At 44.8% G+C, this 22,808-nt stretch overlaps 1 pseudogene; it reads left to right on the forward strand.

Annotated features, from left to right (window-relative positions):
• Nucleotides 1-1,582: 1,582 nt before the first annotated feature.
• On the forward strand, nucleotides 1,583-3,296 carry LOC121838128 (annotated as a pseudogene).
• The last annotated feature ends 19,512 nt before the right edge of the window (nucleotides 3,297-22,808 follow it).

Here is a 22,808-nt window from a genome sequence, read left to right on the forward strand (position 1 = left end):
GACCTAAATTTTTATTAGTGTTTGGACGAAAACAGCGCCCTTCAAAGTTACAAGATTGAAAGAAAAATACAAAAGGGCGAAGATAGAAGAGAACCTTTAGACACGTTGACAAATGTGTCATCTCATGATCCTCTTTTTGTTACGTTTTTTTATTAGTTATTTTGTAATGAGCCGCCGCAAACTGTCGCCGCGAAGTGGCGTCAACTGATGGGCCGGGTAGGTTAACGCGACCCCAGTGATACACGAGCGACGTTGCCCACGGATTATTTTAGGGCACTATTTGCTTTAAAATTTATGGACAAAAATTATATATTTGGCTTTAAAAAACCGGCGACCAGTTGGCCTCTTTGACAAGTTTTCCTTCGACGAGTTGCCCTATGGCGAATGGGCTTATTCGACGAATGGGCCGCCGACGAGCTGGCCGTCGACGGCCTAGACCCCTCTCGTTTCACTGCTGTCCAGCTGGAGTGACGAGGACTCAGAATTACTTGCTAGATCGTTATTTCTCAAGGATATATGCCTGGCCTTGGAGTCCCTTCCTAGCTCGAAGGGACTAGATGGCCTTTCAGCTGAATTTTATAAGCAACACGTAACCTGCTGCCACAGCGTAACCTGCTGCCACAGCGGCACAGGCAGCAGGTTACGCTGGAACCTAAGCAACTTTCTTTCGCCATTGCAGTTTGCGGTAGTGCTGTTCCTCAACCCTCATCGTTGCGACAGCATCAGTCTGAATAATCTCCGGTGCTGGATATCTATTGCCCGGTGTCGTTTGTGGCCAAGCATTATCACGGCGACGGAATGAGCTGCCTGCATTGGTGTACACCCACCTGTTGGAGCGGTGATTGGTTCGATGCCATTGACTTCGGCTGCATCTGCAGTATAAAGACAGCGTTTCTCGGCCATGAGGGACATCCGCTCTGTCAGCGGTGTGCGGTCACCGAGGACGAGGCTCGTATAGTCTGAGGGTTCCCTCTTCATGAGGAAGCTCGGAGGATGTTTCTCTCCGCCCTATCCTCACAACAAACCCTACCAACGACAGCATCGGATGTAGTTTTCCCTAGAGGTCCCAGGCATAGAAGACGGATCACACAGTCCCTCCTACTGGGTTTCCTACGAGAGGCCGGCCTAGCAAAGCAACAATGACGCCCCTCCGGCTCTTCCGCTAAGTGCCCCAGCCCAGTCCGGACTCGCTAATCTGGCTCACTGAGACATGCATGCTGCTAGTTTCTTTTGCCTCCCCCCCCCCCTCCTCACCTATGCCCCCATCTTTTCCCCTCCTCCTATCCCAGGGCAGAACAACGCTTGCACTTTTGGCAAAGCTAACCCTGCCCTTCCCCACAACACGACCCCCCCCCCCCCCCCTGAGGGACACAGCGGCAGTGGGAGCAGGTTACGCTGGAACCTAAGCAAAGTTTTTTTCGCCATTACAGTTTCCAGCAGTGCTGTTTTTCAACCCTCATCGGTGCGACACCATCAGCCTGAGTCATCCCCGGTGCTGGATTTCCGTTGCCCGGCGTCGTTTGTGGCGAAGCATTATCACGGCGACGGAATCAGGTGCCTGCATCGGTGTACGCCCACCTGTATGAGCGGTTATTGGTACTATGCCATTGACCTCGGCTGCATCGACAGTATAAAGACAGCGTTTCTCCGCCCTGTGGGACACAGCGGCAGTGGGAGCAGCTTACGCTGGAACCTAAGCAACGTTATTTCGCCATTGCAGGTTGGTACTTTTTTGCTTTGTACAAACTGATATTTATCTTTACCATCTGTTGCTGCTGCTGCTGTTCCTGCCGTAATTTTTGCTGTTATTTCTTGCTGTGTTTACGATACCTGACAGATGCTCCAACATGGCAGATGATTCGAAAGATATCTGTGTACATTGCAGTCAAGCCTTTCCGGAAAAAGGCTCGCAAATCACATGCGTAGAGTGCCAGTATACTCTTGCCATATAGGCACTTGTTCTGGCATCTCGGAAGAGTCGCGTGTTGCTTCACGTAAAACCTAGCGCTGCCAGACATGTAAGAAGCCAAGTCTTGAGAAAGTCAGAGGAGCAAACAAGACAAAATATCTAGATGTAGCTGCTATGCTGATCAGCATGAACGCTAAGCTAGACACCTTATTAAGCTTAAAAGAAACAGTGGATGCTATGGAACATTCACTTCAGCATATGCCGGCGAAATATGATGCAGTGCTGAAGCAAATGGATGCACACGACGGGGAAATAAAAAAAAAACTTAAAGAAAAGCGTGATGCACTTGAAAAAAAAAACGGATTGACAGGTTAAAACAAAAAGTTCACGACCTTGAATGGAGAAGCCGCAGGCAAAACCTTGAAATACACGGGATCCCCATGAGCTTTGGCTAAGATAAATGACCTAGAAAAGCAAATGGAAGCGCCCGACTTGACAGCAGATCAAATCATGGCCATGCATCGGCTTCCCTCGCGCCCTGATAAGATACCCGGAATTTTGATTCGCTTTTCAAATCAAGCAACTCGGGATCTGTGGCTCGAGAAATGAGTGAACCTGAAGCGAGTTCGTTGCAAAGCATAGATCTTGGAAAACTTGACAATCCAGGATAAAACACTTCTTTGGGAATGGCGAGAATGCGAAAGGCAAGACGGTACCAATACGTCTGGTACAAACATGGAAAAGTACTGGTAAGGGAAAAGGATAGGGCACAAGCACATGTAGTGAAAACTGTGGATGACTTGCAAACACTTGTGTAGTTTTTCGCTGCTGGTAGTTTTCTTTTTCTTTCTTTCGCTAATGACAAGACTCTTTCCTTAAGAAGTGAAATCGAAATTGTTTTCAAGAACCAACCAAAAGTGCCACTTTCTTTCTTTCACCTAAATGTGCAATCAATATGCAATACATTTGATGACTTAAACATATTTTTGGACGGTTTTAATTTTCTGTTTGATGTTATTATGCTTAGTGAAAGACGGTATAAAAAGCAGAAGAAGTAGATAGGCTTGAGAATTATTAATTAATAATTTAATGCAAAAAGAACCAATAAAGTAGGAGGCGGAGTATGTATACATGTAAAAAGGGGTCTTGAGTGCACACTTGAAAGGGACTTTACAGCTATTACAAGCTATTATGAAATACTAACTTTACAACATGCAAAAACTGTTTTTTCTGTTGTCTATCGCCTGCCAAGTGGTAATATCTCCTCCTTTCTTGAGTTTCTCGACGTGTATTTTAAGTTTCTTGGTGGAAACAAATTGACTGTCTGTTTTGGAGGTGATTTTAACATAGACGTGCTTGCGTCGCGCTTTCGCATAAAATTGAATTGTTGACTTTATATCAGTCATACGGACTTTTCACCGTTATTTCCCAGCCTACTCGCATTACACCCCGAAATACGGCGTTGTTGGATTTATTTTTAACAAATATTTCAGAAACGGACATAATTGTTGGATTGGTTGGGGAAACTATTAGTGGCCACCTTCCAATATATATCCTTGCAAACGTAGACTGCAGCTCAAAAACAAATATGTGATCAGATTTATTTTAGAAATATAAGCGCTAGAAACCTTGATCTTTTTGAACAACAGAGAAGTTCCAAAGTCTGGAGTGCGGTGCTGTCTGGCGGGTCTGCTGAAGAAGCATTTAATTGTTTTCTTGAAAGGTTTAATATGATACATGATCGCTGCTTTCCTCATGAATTGCATAGGGTTCCTCGAAAGTCTCGTAAACCCTGGGTTACCCCCGAAATAAAAATTATAAATAGGAAAAATAATTTCTACCACAGATTCGTGCACACTAAAGATGTTAACATCTTGGTTGCACTTAAGAAACTTAGAAATCAATTAACAAGAACTTTAAGGCCGTCTAAACGCGTGTATTTCTATAATTTGTTTGAATATGACGAGATCCGAGGTAGTATGAAAAAAAGTAAATGAGTCAATAAAACAAGGGTGGCGTGCGGATAAAGTAACCTAAATCAAAATCGAAGGTATCGTCGTAAAAGGGGTTGTTTTGGCCAAAACGTTTAGTGATCATTTTGCTACACTTGTCCAGAGTATACACTGTGCGGTTGCCGTTAGGTATGTCTAGAAGGTTTCACGTAATATGTTTCTGTTTTCAACTGACGAACATGAACTATTTTCTGTTTTCCGAAGCTTAAAAAATAGCAAGAGCTCCGATATATACTATTTTCAAATTAAACCCATCAAGATTGTTTTGAGGTCGATTGTTCCTTGCTTAACACATATTTTTAATCTAGCGATTGAGAACGGAACTTTCCCCCAAGAAAATTCAGTTAGCGAAGGTATATGTGCAATATAGAGCTGAAGATAAAAAGAACCTCGAAAATTATAGACCGATTTCTGTTTTACCCATATTTTCAAAAGCTCTAAAAAAAAATAATACATCATAGGCTGTATAGTTTCTGCGAAAAGTTTTCTATCTTAACGCCCAGTCAATACGAATTTAAAGGCGTTTTCCGCCGAACTCGCCTTGTTAAAACAAAATAAATTAATTTTAAACGATATTAAAAAAAAAAGTATTAACAGTCCGAGTATTCATAGATTTTTCATAGCGTTTGACCCGATCAGTCATGACGCATTACTTCAAAAGCTGCATATTTATGGCATTCGTGGCGTTGCTCTAGATATGATTAGAAGTTATCTTAGTTATCGATACCAGTGTGTTGAAATAAATAAAAAAAAAAACAATCGGATCTTAGCAAACTGACTGCCGGCGTACCGCAAGGGAGCATTCTGGGACCACTTCTTTTTAATCTATACATCAATGACATCGTAAATATTGATAGAAATGTAAATCATTATTTACGCTGATGATACTTGTATATTATTTTCAGGTGATGATACTAATCAGATTATAAGTGCCGCAAATAAGTATGTGGAAAAGTTCAATGCCTGGACAAATTCAAATTCAATAAAAGTAAATGGCAGTAAGACAAAAGCCGTATGATTTAGATCAGGAAATACAAACTGTTTCTATACGTCCATTCTTTCTCTTGGAACACACTGTATAGTAGTAGTTGAAAGCGTAAAAGTTCTCGGAATTATATTTAATCAATACATGTCATGGGACGAGAATGGCACAACAGACATGTAAACAATTAAAGAGTTGTAGGTATTATGTACAAATATCGTTACATCATCCCGATTTTGGTTATACTTCTTATATATAATTCCCTCTTCTACTCAAAATATGATTATTGCTTCTAGGTATGGGGGAATACGACCACTACAAGCATACAACTGATACATACTCTACAAAAAAAGCTGTTCGTATTATATGTAATACTGTGTATAATAATTATACTAGTCCATTAGTTAGTAAATTGAATATTGTACAGATTCCTAATCAGTATTATTATAAACTTTTTCTTGCATTGAAAATATCTTTTTGCCAGAAAGAAAATATATTCATGTCTATTTCCAGCATTAGGATGAGAGAGGTTGCGAATGAAACTAGGTCTGTAGACGCATGGTTAGTGCCGCACTCCAGAACGAACTTATCCCGGCCGAGGTGCCCGCAATCTGACGGAGGCTTATTGCGGAGAAGACGCCATGTAAAGGCCTGTCCAAACAGGATACTACAAAACTCACGACTCCGGCAAATCGTGCCGCGCTCCGCTTCCGGCCGTCGGGGGGAAATTTCCCTCCGTCAAAGCTCCCGGGGGGAAACTTCACCCCGTCAAATCTCCCCCTCGCTTCCTCCACGGCGGCCTTGCTCTGCTCATCACGTGGGTCCGGAGAGCCACTCACACGCTTTGTTGGCTGTCGGTCAATCGCTCAAGGCCTCCGCTTAGAATACGGAACCGCATCGGACGCCATCACGACGAAAGTTAATCTCGACAAAGAAAGCAGATCCGAGGCGGGCGAAACGCACCCTTCGACGCAGGAATGTCCCAAATCCACCCGAAGCCGGACCTCCTTGGCCTTCGAGCCGAGGCGACGGCGGTACGCGAGGGCGTTGGCGAGGTGAGACAGACGCAGGTGGCGTGTGACGTCAATCTGACGAGGAGAGCAGTCGTGATCGTAAAAATGTTCACAACTCCTGCAAACATTTTCACGACTCCGACAAATCGTAAAAATAGAAGCGTCCGCTTCAATTTTCACGATTTGTCGGAGTCGTGCGTTTTGTAGTGTCCTGTTTGGACACCCCTTAACCGAGCTTTCGGTTGCACTTTAAAAGATCCCGAGGTAATCCAAATTAATCCTCAGTCTCCCGCTGGGGCGGGCCAGATGCCCGTCGTTGGTTTGGCACGTAAAACCCCCGAATTTGATTTTTTTTTTTATCCAGAACTAACTACGGTAATCAGACGTTGACATATATAGTACCTCCTTTTTAAGATCACCTGAATGAGTTGAATGCAGAAGTTTTCAATGAAAGTATAAAAACTGCACGTTCCATGTTTGTGAGAGAGTGCCACTGGAATTTGTAAACTTGGCTAAATCGATTACTGCTCCCCCTTCCCCCTCTCCCATTTAATGTTGTTCATTTTTGTGCTGTGCGTGTGATGGTGAAAAAAACATTATGTGTGTGTACATCCTGTCCTCTTTCCCTGCTGTGGGGAGGCAGACGCTCGTCAAGCAACTGAGCTGCTTTTTTCTGACTCCCCTCTCCAAATGGAGAGAAATAAAAAGTTTGAGTTTGATACGTCCATTCCACCTTGAATGTTTTACAACTTCACTTGAGTAAGGCAGGTTACCTCCACCGTTTTCTCAGTCACACCGTGTTAATACCAAAACGCTCCTACTCGAAGGAAAAATCCATCAATGTGACGCTGTTTGGCAGTCAATGTTTTCTAGTGGACCGCTGACTGTGCCTGACTGTACGTCAAGCATGTCTGATTGGCCAACAAGTTACTCTGACCGACAGTCAAACTCCAGTCAGACCGCGCTTGTCGGCTTTCTGATGGTTTCCTGGTGGCAGTCGGCCGCCGCGAAATGCCATCAGGATGTCCTGGTGGTGATTCTGACTGTACATCGATTGTCTCTGACTGTACGTCAGAAAGCTTTGACGTGCAGACAGACGTACGGTCAAAGGACGTAAAGTTCGTTCGGATACCACTATTTCGTCAAATCTATGAATACGAAAAGTAATCTATGCACGAGAAAACGATTTCGGGACGTGAGCCCATAAAACCGCTGACATTAGAGATATGATACGCAACCGACCGACAACCTTGATCAGAAGCCCGCCGAAGCGCCGAACACGATACTTCGCACTTCGCTTCGCCCATATCTTCGCCGAGCTTTCATGAACGATCGCTCTCGACTCGTTTTGTTTGCCCGCTTGCTCCAACCTGTCGATCCTGCCCGGACTCTGCAATCTCTGATGTTTTAGTAGAATTTCTACTCGACAAGACCCAGCTTGTTGTGAGTTCCGACGATGTAAGGGATTTTAGCGGTGTAGTTGAAGACGACAATGTGTACCAGGTCTACTGGGCCGATGACGCGCGAACAAAAGGATCGTTCTACGACGCGAAAGTACTCTACATGGCAGGTGAGTATAACTGAAGTACGGCGAGTGATGTACGAGTGCTTTGCATAACATGCTGACGGCTTAACTGCATTTGCAGCCGAAGCATCTCGTATAAAACGAATAGTTAAATCGAGTTTCAGTAGCGGTGGCGTAGCATAGCGGTCTAAATGTCCGATTTGGACGCAAGCGGTTGCGGGATTGATCCGCGGTAATGCTACGTTTTTTTTTTTTCGAAAATTTTGTTTTATCGAGGCATTTGGCGATATTTATGAGTGCGTATAGCTTTACTCTTATATAAATGCTGCCCTTGCTAATGAAATTCCCTTGGCAGTGGCAGTCAGACGTCATCTGATGGACCATCATATTACGTCTGATGGTCCATCACGTTCCACTAAGGCTGCTGACTGGCAGTCAGTGTCCCAAATTACGTAGCTTGATGGAATTTTCAATAGGGTACCCTGATAAGTTAAGGAATGTAGAAGGTTATCGCCCAATAGCGCTCTCCAATGTCAATTACAAAATATTCGACAAAATCCTTACTAAACGCTTACAATGTGCTATTGCAAGAGTTGTTGGAGCTCATCAAACATGCGGGCTTGAAGGCCGCACAATCCAGACGAACGTTCATGCAGCGCGATCTGTTCTTCGTTGCTGCGACAGTTTACAAGATCAAGTGGCCATGCTTCAAATTGCCCTAGCGAAAGCTAGGGCAATTTGACCGCGTTAGCCATTTCTTTTGTTTGCTATCTTAGAACACATAAACGTAAGAAAGCTTCTCCTTAACGGCATAAAAATTTGTTATTTCGAAGCATTAAGTCCATTAATAGTAAACAGTGCTCTTTCCACACCAATTCAGCTTCATTCATCTGCAAAACAAGCATGTCCCTGTCTCCCCTTCTCTTTGCATTTGATTTGGAACCTCTATGTTTAAGTATGCTGAAAAGTACAGGCGTAAGAGGTTATAAACTGTTATCTCATGAAGTGAAAGTTCTGGCTTATGCCGATGATCTCGGTTTTTTTCTGTGTCGATGTTGCATTACAATCAACCCAGCAATTTTGAAAGGCAACTGGAGCGCTTTTTAATGCCTCCACATACTGTGGACTCCGGTATTGAACTTGGAGGACAACGCCCTCAGATTATGCATGTATGGCGTGGTCTGGCGTGCCAACTTTCTACCATTGCGCGCTTCTGGAATGTGTTCGAAATAGCTCACGCTACTGGACAGAAAGTGTCACAAAACTTCAGCGCCAAGCGGACATGCTGAAGCCTGGTCAGCTTTCGGTTTTGGGCCGTGCTACTGCACGTAACGTCTTCCTAGTCGCCAAACTGTGGTACGTGCTACAGGTTATTCACTGTGCCCGATGGCACCTTCAACGTTTTCATAGGATATTTGCGACCTTCATATGGGCCTCTTCATAGGAGCCAATGTGGCGTTACAGTCTGTTTCGGTGTGTTAGTCGTCAAATACGCAGTTGTCAAAAGGTAGAAAGCATTTTATATGTACAGAGCTTTTAACGTTCGTATCGTTGCAAGTTTCGCGGGTGCTCATCATCGTCCTCGTCTCTCTCTGAGCTCTCGTGCTCAGCAGGATGCTAACACTCGGCCATCCTGTGAAAAATTGCCTCAATTGTCTTCTTCGTCTTCGCAGTCGTCATGATCGGGTTCGTTGTCTAAGTCGAAGGCATAGTAACGCTTCATCTTGTCTTGTAATCGTAACCACCGGCGAGCAATCCGTGGCAACATAACGCGCTTACTCAACGTGCCTCGCAGGACGTTGCAGTGCGTGACTACAGTGAAGTCGACACCGGAGAGGTAAACCTTAAAGGGATACTGAAGCGAAACTTGAAATACACCTATTATGGTCAGAAATAGGTTCAATATTATCAATGATATTCATAAATCATAATCGCGCGTTTGTATTTTGAACGGATGTCTATATTTTTCACCCTGATGGGCCCGATTGGGCGCGCGCTCAAAAATCGGCCATCGGAGAGCGCGATGCGTCTTGGGATATTGGGCGCATTCGTGACGTCACTTGTGCCGGTCGGGAAAGGCTACGGCGTGAATGTTGTGGTTACGAGCGTTGCCACTTGGTGGCGCGTCGACGATTTACGACCCGTGACAACGTGGCCGTTTGAGATGTGCAAGGGCTGCACGCACGCTGCACCACGGGACCACGGCAAGTCGGCAACCACGGCAGCACTGACAAAACCAGCTCTGAGGCACGACGAAAAAAGTGCGTACGACAAATGTGAGAGAAAACCCGTGCTCTCGAAACGAAATTGTCGTAACCTTTGCGCAGGTTACGACAGAATCCTACGACAGCTCCGAAGCTGACGATCAAATCAACAAGGCCGACAGCGTCGCTCAGTTACTTGGTGTCGGCCACCAACGGACATTTATTTTTCTTCGTGCTCTTCTCGTGCGTTCCGACTTCAACCAGCAAGAAAAAAGGAAGGAGTACTTAAAACAGACCACGACGATCAAGAACGCAGGATCCACAAACACACGAGAAGAGCTACAACAGCCACGATTCTGCCGACCGAGCGAGCTCGGCAGAATATAGTAGGCCTAGCAGCAACATCGACTCGGCGCACCGTTGCTCCGGCGGTCCTTGGCCAAGACCGTCTGTCCTTGACCGGCTGGCCTGCTGAATGGAATATGCCCGCGCGACCCTTGTGGACCCTTACCGGATGAGTACTTTGATCCCTGAACTAAATTTCAGAGGTCAATATTTTCCCCTTGTCATCTCGATCTCCTTGTTTTCCGAGACAGCGGTGACGAACGCTGTCGTCGAAAAGGGACTCTCATTGATTCTATCTCCTTGTTTTGTGTGATATAGAGCTCAAATAAACGCCGTACGGGGTCTAACCTTTCTTTGCCGAGTGTCATGTCAGTATCGAGTTGCAATTGTAAAAGATCGGTCCAGAAGCGCTTACCGAAACGCGGTCTAACAGAACGAATCCAGCACTTCGATCAAGATCAAACGCGCGTGTCCGCTCCGAGTGTGAACAGGTATTTGGCATTTGCGTGGCTCTTGCTGACACCCTCGTAGTTCAAACATATCCTTTTTAACGTCGGCTTGCAGCTCGCGACTCGCAGCAACTAATACCGGCCGTGCCAGAAGCATGCTCGGGCCGTGTCGTGCAAAAAGCCGCAACGAGAACGAGCTCACTGTGGCCAACTACGCTTTGGCTTTCTCCGCCAAGGCTTTGCAAACGCGTTCATGCCTAGGCGAATTCTGCCGGCACGCCGTATTGCCGCAGAACGGCGCTGCTATTTTGGCACAAGTGATGTCACGAGAACTTCCCCCCATCCACCAGATGAGAATTTGAAATCGTTTAATTATGTTTAAAATTAGTTCTCCTGTGTTTTACAGCGCAATATTTATATTTCCGAGGTGGTGCCTGTCCCTAGCCCATATTTATGCAACAAGATCGGCGCTAAAATTTCGTTTCACTACCCCTTTAAGGCTGCGGTCCCACGGCAGCCATCTTGAACAAGGCGTTAAGTTCAACCAATAGATGGCGACACGCACCCGTGGGGTGGCCGAAACATTGGTTCACAGCGGGATGGCTCGAGCACCATCACGTTCCCCTCGTGGCCTTGCTCGCGCCGCTGCCAGCTGTGCTTAGCTAGCTCAAGCAGCGTGGCACATCAAACGGATGTATGCGAGAATGTCAGGCTGGGTATAAATTGTTCTCTGATATAGGGACATGCGGTTCGGCGGTTTAAAGGGGTATTCACACGAGGGAGAAATCCCGGGGATTTCTCCCCAGCACGTGCATCCCACGACGAAAATGTCAGGCTTTGCGACGTGCAAAAGCCTCGCGTTTTCATCTCGTGATGCGCGCGTGCCGGGGAGAAATCCCCGGGATTTCTCCCTCGTGTGAATACCTTCGCAATAAATCTTACCAAGAAGTAATCAAATGTCGATCGACGTGTAAATATTTTATCAATGAAAATTTCCTCTGCAAGAATGCACTCTCAGTAGACTCAATCTTCCAAGACACCAGTGGAAGCGGACGTCAAGTAAACTGCTTCGCGATTTACGGTACTTACCTCACCATTGTAATGATGACTAAAAAATGGTCACAAAATATTATGTTTCACGGGGTTCGGAAGATGTTGTAAAGGTTGTTACATTATAGTTTCCCGGAAAACAAACGCCGTTGCAATATTTTCAGAAGTACCGACACACATAATGTTGTAAGTACAGCTTAGGAGGAATATGATGAAAACCATCAGAAGAAATAGGAAGACGTTTATTTGCAATGAAGACGCTATAAATGAACGGCGTTTAGCGGCGGCAAGTTATGAGCGTTCGGGAATTTATAAGTTCACGTGATTGCTAACTATGGACATGCGGACAATGAAGACCAGTTTTGTCGGGTGATGGTGTTGCGGTGATGACTTGATATCGGACGACTCATGGCAGACGAACAAGCAAGTTTCTTCTCAGCGAATGGTAAATGTCCAGCGTCAAGCACAACACGTGGCTACCGACGTTGTCGACGTTTCGAACACTTACCGCTTTTGACAAAAGTCCTGGCACCTGGGCTAACTTTGTGGAAAGACTCGAAGTCTTCCTTGAGTCCAACGCCATCATGAACAGTAACTGAAAACGATCCACTATTTAGTCGGTGGGTGGCGAAACGTATCCACATCTGCGGAGTCATGGGCGATGCGTACACTAAGTGGCTGGAAGTTTACACGATGCCTGCCACGACGTCCAAACACGTCATTGACGTTCTACGGTCTCTTTTACCTACTTTTGCCCTACCGAAAATACTTTTAACTGATAACGCGCCAAATCTTGCTTCAAATAAAATAAACAAGTTTTTGAAGAAAAAAAAAAACCGGCATCAGGCATCACATTAGTGCACCATACAATCCTGCAACTAACGGGCAAGCAGAACAGATGGTGTGCGAAACGAAAAAAAAAAAGCCTTTTTGAAGCTTACGGAAGCAGCAGTTCAGTGAAGAATCGCCAGGTTCTTGTTCCGGCAGCACGCGACAATCTCATCTTACACGAAAAAAAAACAAAAAACAAAAAACAACCCGCCGAAGCATTATTCGGCGGACGAAGAGCCACACCCCTCGATCTCATGATACTATGGCCTACGAACAAAGATCGAGAGATTCCCAGATCGGGAGTAATGGCAGTTTATTCGGTCGGACAACTCGTCTACGTAAGGAATTTCAGCGGAAGTCGGGCCTTCCATGTAAAAGTTGAGTAGAAAAGGCTCTATGTTGGTTGACATGGAGGTGTCATCTCTCTGAATACGTTGGATATCAATGCCCTGGAGTGTAAATATAACTAAATCACAAAACTCTCGTTGTGTATTGTGTAACTGCCCTTGTATTTGATAGTAGAAGCTATGGTGGGGATTTGGGCCTTTCACGCCAAGCTCCTTTTTCTTATTTTTCGCTTCATACTCCTTTGCGGTTTAAGTATTAGCGGCGAGATGTTTTGGTGGCGCCCTCCTATGGTTCCCCCTTGTGACGTCATTACCTTGCGAACAACAAGTTCGATGGTGTTTGTAAATAGTATGGTGGAAGCCTGAAATCACTGCGCTCTCAAAGCAACACTGCCAACACCGTCAAAATTAAAGTTCTTTCATTCCTCTTATTTCCGTCGATGGTATACCCTTTCCAACGTCATAGTCAGCTTTTGGGCCAATCGTGGAAGGCCGACCACAGCGACGCTTTCGGTCGCGCACGTCGCCAATAGACCTTTCCAGAAAAGAGCGTGTGGCCGGTGCCATTTTCAGTGTTCGTGCGTATGGCGCGTGCTTTGCTCGCTTTCCGAAGCGACGAACACGCACGTGCTGAGCTGTGAAGATCGCACGCTGGACTGTGATTTTGTAAACATTGGAAAGGTCTATACTTCAAGAATCTTTTGGAACGGGGACACTTTACGTCAACGAGGCCATTTGTTCCAAGTAGTCAATCAGGGAATGCTGCTAGAAATCCGTCCCTCATATTAACTAATAAGCCGCAATAATAATAATTGGGTTGTGGGGATATTTATACAGCGTGTAGTTGGTCAGCCATTAAAGTTGCGACGAGTCACACGCTGTAGATGAGCAATTTAGCCAGGGCAGTACAACCGCTAGCCTAGGGTCTTTAACGTGCACCACGCAGTAGTGATGCACGACCGCACGCCGGTGCGATGCTCATCCAGATCGAAACGGGCAGGGGTGGGAATTGAACCCAGGGTCCCTGGGTTCTGCAGCGCGAGCTCTCGCTCGGCGTGCTCTGAGCTGGTGTGCGCTAGCCCACTCGGCCACCGATCCCCCCTTGCTTTAGCCCACTCGGCCACCGATGCGGTTTTCCTGTTCCACGTACAGTTGTAAAGCAGCATCCTCATTAATTGTACCATATACTGTTGCGGGTGAAGAAAGTCTGTGGGTGCACGATACTTGAAACAAGTCTGGAACTGTACGTTGTGGTTCGACACCCACTAATGTCATCGTCCTTATAGAGCCTCATCATTTAATCATTACCTCGTCACCTCATTTTGCTCTTCATCAACAGTTAGTACAATAGGCTACCGCCATATTACAATCAAAGAATTGAAAAATTTAGTCGTTCAGTCCTTCCACAAGTTTATTATTTATATAATGTTATTACGTTACATTACCTCGAGACGATCGCGTCGATCTTCAAATACTTATACCTGTATAGAAATTAGACGCACAAAGGGGGGGGGGGGGGGGGGGGGTCGGTGGCCGAGTGCATGGTCTAGCGCACACCAGCTCGGAGCACTCGGAGCGAAAGCTCGCGCTGCAGAACCCACCCCGCCCCTGCCCGTTTCGATTTGGAAGAGCATCGTACCGGCGTGCGGTCGTGTATCACTACTGCGTGGTGCACGTTAAAGACCCCAGGTTTGCGGTCGCACCGCACTGGCTAAATTGCTCATCTACAGTTGAGACACCAGACGCCCACTAAGGCAGACTAACTTCCGGCTGTATAAACATACACACAACAATTTGCAATTAGACGCATAATAGCAAAGAACACAGCGTGCCGCCTATTTATTCGGATGCCTTTTTTTTTTTTTTTTAACCAGCGCAAGCTCGTGAGTTCTTTCTTTTCAGACGGTTAGAACGGTCGCACATAAAACCCGCGTTTCTCCTACGCGCCCGCTTCCTCCTCTCATTATGTGTATTTGGTTATAACTAAATAAGCTATAATAATGGTGTATTATTCATATTTACTTTCAGTTTCAGTCAGGGAAAAGGAGTTTCGCGTGAACTAGAGCCAATAAATGAGCTGCGCTTAGAGTATTGGCACTCTCTTCCCCAACATTGTTGTGAACGCCGCCATTTTGGTGCTTGTGCAGAGCAGGCGCAACTGCCGATCGTCATGATTCAAAAGTGCGACATCCTCAGCATTAGATTCGGTGTTAGGAAGCTCATGTAATGTTGCTTTGCTTTGTCGCAAACTGCTTAAAGTGGAGGACGGAAAAGCGTTTCTTGTGATTTCAGATAAAGCTTCAAATAACTGGCAACCATGATTTTAAGCCACAATAAGGCCAAGTGTCGCTACTCTGAAGCGTAGCTTATTTAATGACACTATTCATGGTCTTGTTCAAGAGGCTTGTAATACCGTACCTGGAGGGGCCATGACGCAAGTACCGTGGATTCCACAAGACACTACCTTTTGACACCTGCCTCTTCTTCATTGTTCCCGCTTGTGCAGTAGATTAGCTACGGTTCAGAGTAACGACACTTGGCCATATTGTGGCTTAACATCATGGTTGCCAGTTATACGAAGCTTTATCTAAAATCACAGGAAACGCTTTTCCGTCGACCACAAATGTTTAAACAACCCGCGACAGAGCATTGCAATATTGCATCAGCTTCCTAGCACCACATCTAATGCTGAGGAAGTCGTACGTTTGGATCATGATGATCGGCAGTTGCGTTTGCTCTGAGCAGGACCCAAAAAGGCGGCGCCCAAAACAATTTTGGGGAACGGAGTGCCGATACTTTAAAGCTCGTGTAGTGACTCTAGGCATAAAATGAACTCGGATGTATTCTTTTCCTGTTCGTCTTCATTGTTTATTGATTTTAATCATATCGAATAATGAACACATTATATCACGCGCTTGTGTAATTATTTGTCTTAGATTTATTAGCCTGACCGAGTACTTAAACCTTTCAGTTATCGATAGTAAATCTCCCAATATATTTTTTTAAATGTGAGGGTAAGAAGACGCGGAGATTGATGATGATAGAGACGCCAATGCCGCCCTCGGAAATTTGTTGAACATTAGAAATCAGCAGTTTGTCTGCCATCCGCCAGGTAGCGCAACAAAACACTCAAACAGTTTTTAATTGTTTTTAAATTAGCTAAGCTCTACACTTATTAAGAAACCAAAGCAAGATAATTGTGAAAATTTAATACATCGCAATGTATATCTATTCCAAACAATAAATATTACTAGATGCCAATAAATCTGTTTGATGTCCAAAAAGATATGCGTCACAACAGGTAAGTTTGAAACGCTCCTGGAGCGTTATGACATTGAAAATGAAAAAAAAAAAAGCCATCGTCCACCTCTTGGGCAACCATTGTAGCTCTAAATGTTAAAAAAGATTTTATCATAGCTAAATTATTTCATCAGGGGAATTTGAAGTACCATGACTCGAAGCACAAAAAGGGCTACGTTTGATATAAAATATCTGAACAAAAAATTTTTACACAACATTAAATTTTTTCTGCATATTACCAATTATAAGCACTACATCTGTAGCTAATTTCATTGCCCTAGCGCGTGTCATTAAAAACATATTTGTGCTGAAAAATGTCAGTTTTAGGGCAATATTTGGAGGGATGAAAAAAACAAAGTAGTGCAAATACCAAAAAAGTGTCACTAAACATTCTGTTCCGACATCTTCTTAACAAAACTGCTATATTGGAACCGTGTTATCTTTAATGAATCGTTCATAAAACATGAACTAGCGGAGAAAGTAAGGGTCCGCGCCATCATATTCGCAACGCTACAAATGCGCATGAACAGTAAAAACCAACACATACATAATATCAAATGAAAGAGGATTGCATTGCCTTTCGAATGACATCGATCCCACAAAACAGTATTTAAAAGGATATCAGTAATGACCTGCCAAAAAGTACCTAAACTGCCACATTCAGTGGGACCCTGGCCTTAAGCCGCTCAAGAGTCCAAACGACTGCGAGGGCCTCAAGCTCGTAGGAAGGGTACATTTGTTCCGCCTTGGACGTCTGACGGCTCGCATAAATTATGGGATGAAATTGTCCGTCTAACTGGAGCTGCAGCAACATGCCCCCCAAACCATTTTTGCTTGCATCGGTGTGCACTTCCGTTGGGGCTTCGTGGTTGTGTAGGGCCATAATGGGTCTCTCCTGCGAACACACTTTCAGGAAAGAAAATGCGGAATCTTGCTCCTCGGTCCATCGACAAGAAGTTTTGTTCTTCGAAAGCCTTGTCAGAGGTTCGGTTAGCGCTGCGAAGTTCTTCAGGAAACGCCTAAAATAGCTTGCAAGGCCAATAAACTGCCTTACTTCGTGGACGTTTCTCGGTGTTGGGAAGTCAGTCACTGCCTTTACTTTACATTCACCTGGCCTGAGTACTGTGGTTTCGATATCGAATCCCAGGTAGTTTATTGTTTCCGCCATGAACACGCATTTGCTCAAGCGAAGTGTCAGTCTCGCTTCTCGAAGAAGTTGGAACACTTTTCGCAAATGATCAAGACCTTCTTTGAAGTCCCGCGACGGGATGAGAATATCATCCATGCACGCTAGAGCCACTCCGTAACGCAAGGATCCCAATACCACGTTCACCATTTTTTGAAACACCGCTGGAGCGTTGGTCAGTCCGAACGGCATTTTTTATAAACTCGTAGTGTCCATCGGGAGTTACAAACGACGTCTTCGCTTGTCATTCTTTGGACATCGGAATTTGATAATACCCTTACGTCAAGAGTCGTAAAATAGCGCTTGTCATGTAGTCGGTCCAACTGGTCTTCGATCAAGGGAAGCGAGTATTTTTTTCTTTTTAGTGACCCTGTTGTGTGCTCTGTAATCAACGCACAAACGTTCCTCTCCTGTCTTTTTCTTCACAACCAGCAACGGACTGGCGTACTCGGACGAGGAGTCGCAAACTATACCCGCCTTTTTCAACTCTTCGATAGCTTTGTTTACTCTCAGTCGCTGATTGTACGGTATACGATACGGTCGAAAAGATACCGGTTTCGCATCTTCTGCGATATCAATTTTCATTTCGGCCTTGTTTGTGGTTCCCAACTCAAGGACATTATCCGCAAAACAATCACGATGCTCGTTGATCAAATTGAGAAGTTGTTTGAAGTCATCAGATGTTAATGCGGTTCCCGGGCGCACATCTTCTAGCCTAAAAGGTGTATTAGACATTTCGAAGATACAATGTAGTCGCAAGACGTTTCGGGTTCCTCGTGGCACCAAGAAGCCCGTGCAGTCACTTTTCCTTGCATAACATGAATAGCGGAATCTGCAACATTTAGGACTGGAAAGAACGAAGTCCCATCTTCGTCTACATGGATAATGCAGGAGGGCAAGCAATGCTCCTTACCCTCTTGCACGCGAAGTTGGGCATCGACGTAAACGTCGCCGTCTTTTTCGCCTCCCGCTGATAAGGTGACAATGCTAATGTACCCGGGGGGTATGACCGTTGACTCCTTTGCCCATAACGTGGCACGACGGGGTGGAAGGTTTGGGGCGTTGATGCCTCTAAGCCGGTCGTCCTCATCATCCGCACTCTCGTTCTCTTCGAAAATTCGTAGAACGTTTTTACGCCTTACAACGGTAATGTGGGGCTGATCCGTAAACGGTTGGCCAACAAGCAGTGGAAATGCCTGGACATCACTTGGAACGATGTAGATGGGCACTTCTGCACTGGCCTGGTCGACGGTGAGATGCGCTTGGGTGATTCCGCAAGGAATCACGTGACCGAAACCGTAGCCTCCAGTCTTGCACGTATCTGTAGGCTTCGTATATGCAATACCGAGGTAGTCGGCGTCCGCCTGACGAAGCGTAATGCACTGACTACCAAGGTCCAAGTATGCCTTGACTGGCTTCCCGTCGATCAGGGCCTCTTGAAAGTATTTCTCATTTTGTGCGCCAACTGTTTTTTTACTTTCCAGGCAGTGTGTCTTCGGAAAATTTTCCTTGATATTAAATCTGCAGTTGGCAACCGCATGACTAACACGCTGGCATTTTTCGCATCGTTTCTGCTTTTGCGGTTCAAGACAGTGAATTGCAAAATGTTTGCAGTCGTTGCAGTTAAAGCATAATGACTCTCCGTTGTGGTTATATAAAGGCCTTCGTCCGTTATTATCACCTGACGGGCATGCTGCCCGGGCGCCGATTTCGTTCCGCGCTTCGACTTGGTCATGCGATCCACCTGATGGAGGCTGACGTTCGTTTCGGGTGGGTGTTGCCTTGACCACGGCGAGTTGATCGTCTATACGCTTAAGGCACTCAAGCAGTGACCCTGGCGTAGAGAAAGTTCCAACGCTTAAACTTCACACCATCGCCTCGTCATCAAGACCAGTGACGACGTACTCAACAATTTGATCTTCAGGGAGTTGACAGAGACGGGCGAGGCCAACCTTTTCATAAAAGTACAATTCGATGTTCTCACCCTTTCGTCGTTTTCAAGCCACCATCTCCTGATGGTGACACTGACAGCTTTTCACATCTGGAAACGATCTTTTCAATTCATCTTTCCACTCTTGCCATGATCGCTGTACGCTCGAAAGTCCATCATACCATGTCTTTGCAACCCCTTCCAGTTTCGTTATGGCAAAGCACGACGTCTGTCGATCACTCCACGCGTAGATTGTGGAAAGTTCGTCAACTTTTCTAGTCCATTGTTCTACTGTCTGCGATGAAAATGCCACAGGATTAAAAACAGGTACAAGTTTTCCAGAGTCCGCAGGTGGTCGCGCGTCTTGAAATGGCTGTTGACCGACACGAAGAAGCGTATACCATGCCTCGCATCGCGTCCCGCACGGCACTCTGGATAGCCGTTTGCAGCAGTGTAGCAAAGTCTTCATTTCTTGCACGAACTTCCGTTGCCTGATGGTTCTCCAACGCATCAGCGACTCCGTCGGTGTCGTCGATACCAGCACTCACAGCCACAGGATTCGCTTCGTCGCGTTGCTGAAGGGATCGAGTGTTGACTACGACAGCCACGCTCGTGATTTATTCATCGCCTGTTCTTTCGCAGGGACCTTGGATTGCACCCCGCGGACGGCTTCGCAAGCGCTCCTTCCTTCGTAGATCGTGCCCGGTGCTGTCAGTCATCTCTAGAACGAGCTGGTCCGACGTGACACAGTTTCTACCGCTTTGAGGATTGTAGAATAAAGCTTCTCACCGTGTACAGGTCGCAAACGTGCTCATCCCACTTCTGATTTGTTAGTCGTCAAATACGCAGTTGTCAAAAGGTAGAAAGCATTTTATATGTAGAGAGGTTTTAACGTTCGTATCGTTGCAAGTTTCGCGGGTGCTCATCGTCGTCCTCGTCTCTCTCTTTCTGAGCTCTCGTGCTCAGCAGGATGCTAACAGGTGTATTGAAGTGCGAGGACTAGGCTTAACCCACCTATTTGTACGGAAGATTATTTCACATTTTATGCTCCTCAGAACGTCTTCCCACCCGCTCATTATAGGACCATCCTCCAAACTCACTTGATGGATCTCCTCCCCGTCTTTGTTGTTTTATCCGTCCACGTGGCAATGCCTCGACCTTTTGGCTTCCTCCAAGAAGTTGTGGCAGCTTTTGAGTTTTTGAAAGTGTGATTTTCTTTGGAAGATTTATTTACTCTTTTCAGAAAGGAGCTCTACCTTAGCCTAATGGATTTGCTATTTCCAGAACCCTTATACCGCAGCCAACATCCAAAGAGTACGGACCAAGATGTTTTAAAGCGAGTTCGCAGAATGCGTGTTTTCTCAACTCTAAAAAAAAAAAAATTTTCTTTAAGCTTCATACCAACACACTTTCTGTAAAACCATGGCTACGTGACAAATGCATTTTTGTACCGTGGTCGATCAACTGCCGTTTATGCAACACGCCAGAGACTATTGAGCATTGCTTTATTTTTTGCAAAGATGCATACCTTTTCTGGAATGCACTTCAGGGTACTATAAAAAAGAATTAATATCAACGCATACTCTATTCGTTTTCTTCCTGTGGAAGATCCAGAAACATTTCCCTCTGATATTTTTTTGTTACTTTGCTCGGTACGCATTAAGACTCGCATGATGGACAGAAACGCTGAACCACCAAGGACTACCAAATCAAATTTCATCGAAACATGCAACCACGTAAAAAGTCTCCTTAATAAACTCGGTAAAAATCCCAAACGGTATTGGCGACTTGAAAAGTGCCTTTTGTTTTCTGATTTCTGATACAGCCGAGTCAGCACTGCGTACCCGAAAAGGTATGCAAATTTGTCTAAATTGTAAAAATGTTGGTGCAAATGCATCTGAATAATCTTGTATAAATTCAGCGCACTCTCGTTTCAAAGCTGCAACTTTAACCGATGTGCCCACCGTCTATGCTTCCATGCAATAAAGAAAAAAAAAATCCCCCAGTAGCTCAGTGGAAAGATGTCCTCTTCTCACGCAGCAGACCCAGGTTTGATAGCAAATGTGAACGTAGCGGTTTTTTTTTTTTTTGTTTTGTTTTTTTCTATTTTGTTTCGTTTTTGTCATACATTTTGCAATATTTACATTAAGTTTTTTTTTTTTTTGCAATTATTATTGAAAGAAACCGATGTTGTATACGAAACGTCGCTGAACAAAATGCTATGGGATTTCCTGTTTGACACCCGCGAAATGAATGTAGTCACTTTCCACAAAATGCAAGGAGCATATAAAACGGGTATCACCCGCTTTCCGAGTTGCCTGTAAATGTTGTGCAGGAATCGCAGCCTGCCATTGGTCCCGACCCCGTTGAACTTTCGGAAACTTGTGCAGACTCTGGCGCATAATGCCACTTTCGGATGCAGCGCTTGAGAGGCAGCTCTTCACGCAACATCTTGGTGGTATTCTTTTCGGACCTGATAACGAGAATTCACCACGGGCAACGTAGTTGTCATTTATTTTATCCTTAGGGTCCTGATTTGGAATGTCAACCAAGCTCATGGTTCACGATAGCGAATCGGGACCCGCGGCGGTGGTGCTCGCGATTGCGAGCGCATACCACATAATGGCAGTGGCTTGCCCGATCACAGCGGCCAGCCGCACTTTCGAGGGCCTTCAAGGCAGCGGCTCATTGTTGCCAAGAGAAATTGCAGAAAGGATATATGCCTGGGTGGTTTGATTTGAAGTCGAAGAGGCTTGTCGGTGGGGCTGGTGGGGGTGGTGGTAGCAGCACCGTATTTAACTCGTATTTGATGAAATCATATACGGGCATGTCACAGTTAACTCGACTCCCGAAATAAACAAAACTGCTTTTTCAAGGAATTAGAGGCACGCGGACAGTGAATTTGGCCAGTTGGTTCATATCTATGTTTGGAAAAAGCGTGAAAAGAGAAAAGGCCAGACCAAGTAACGAACAGGAAAAAGCGACTTGTTTCATTCCACGCGTTCCTCCGTAGTCCCTTTCTGCTCTTTTTCTACACAAAGAGAAAATAGGAATTCCCAAATATTCAAATGTTCCATACTGTTAACTTTACTTTTTTTTTTTTGTTTAGCAGTTTATTTTACAAAATATTGACCACCCCAAGTGAACAGTGTTTGTTTAGATAGAATATATTATTTAACACAGTGCTTACGACAAATATTATTTTTTTTTTATCATCAGTTTCTGTTATTACAGAATCTTACGCTTGCAAGCCGTAGACATTTTCAATCTGATGCGGATTAGTAAAGCAAACTATCCTATTCGGTAGCACTTTCTTCATTTGTTAATATTTATTACAAAACTATACCTTCCACCAAATAAAAAAATACCTTTAAAATTTCGAAATATTTTAGGTCAATTTATAAAACAAAAATGTCTTAAGACGTATACAATAGAAAATATTAGCCAGAGAGATGTTAACAATATTATCGTTTGTATTACGAAGTTAACTGTAAAATAAAAATTAATTGGTAAGTAAGGTATACATTTGAATAGATTGCCATCTAAAATATCAGTATATAATATTGATCAAGTGGTTCACTTTCTGTGAACCACTTGAATAAATAAATCTAGAACGGAGAATGATTCCTTCACGTCACCAACTCGGTGGTGGAGAACATGTAAACACAAAATAGTTCTTTTTTTTTTCTTTTTTGCAGAATTTTACAAGATTTTAGTTTTATCGA

Source organism: Ixodes scapularis, unplaced genomic scaffold (genome assembly GCF_016920785.2).
Source record: "Ixodes scapularis isolate PalLabHiFi unplaced genomic scaffold, ASM1692078v2 PGA_scaffold5__190_contigs__length_132052651, whole genome shotgun sequence".
Lineage (NCBI taxonomy): Eukaryota > Metazoa > Arthropoda > Arachnida > Ixodida > Ixodidae > Ixodes > Ixodes scapularis.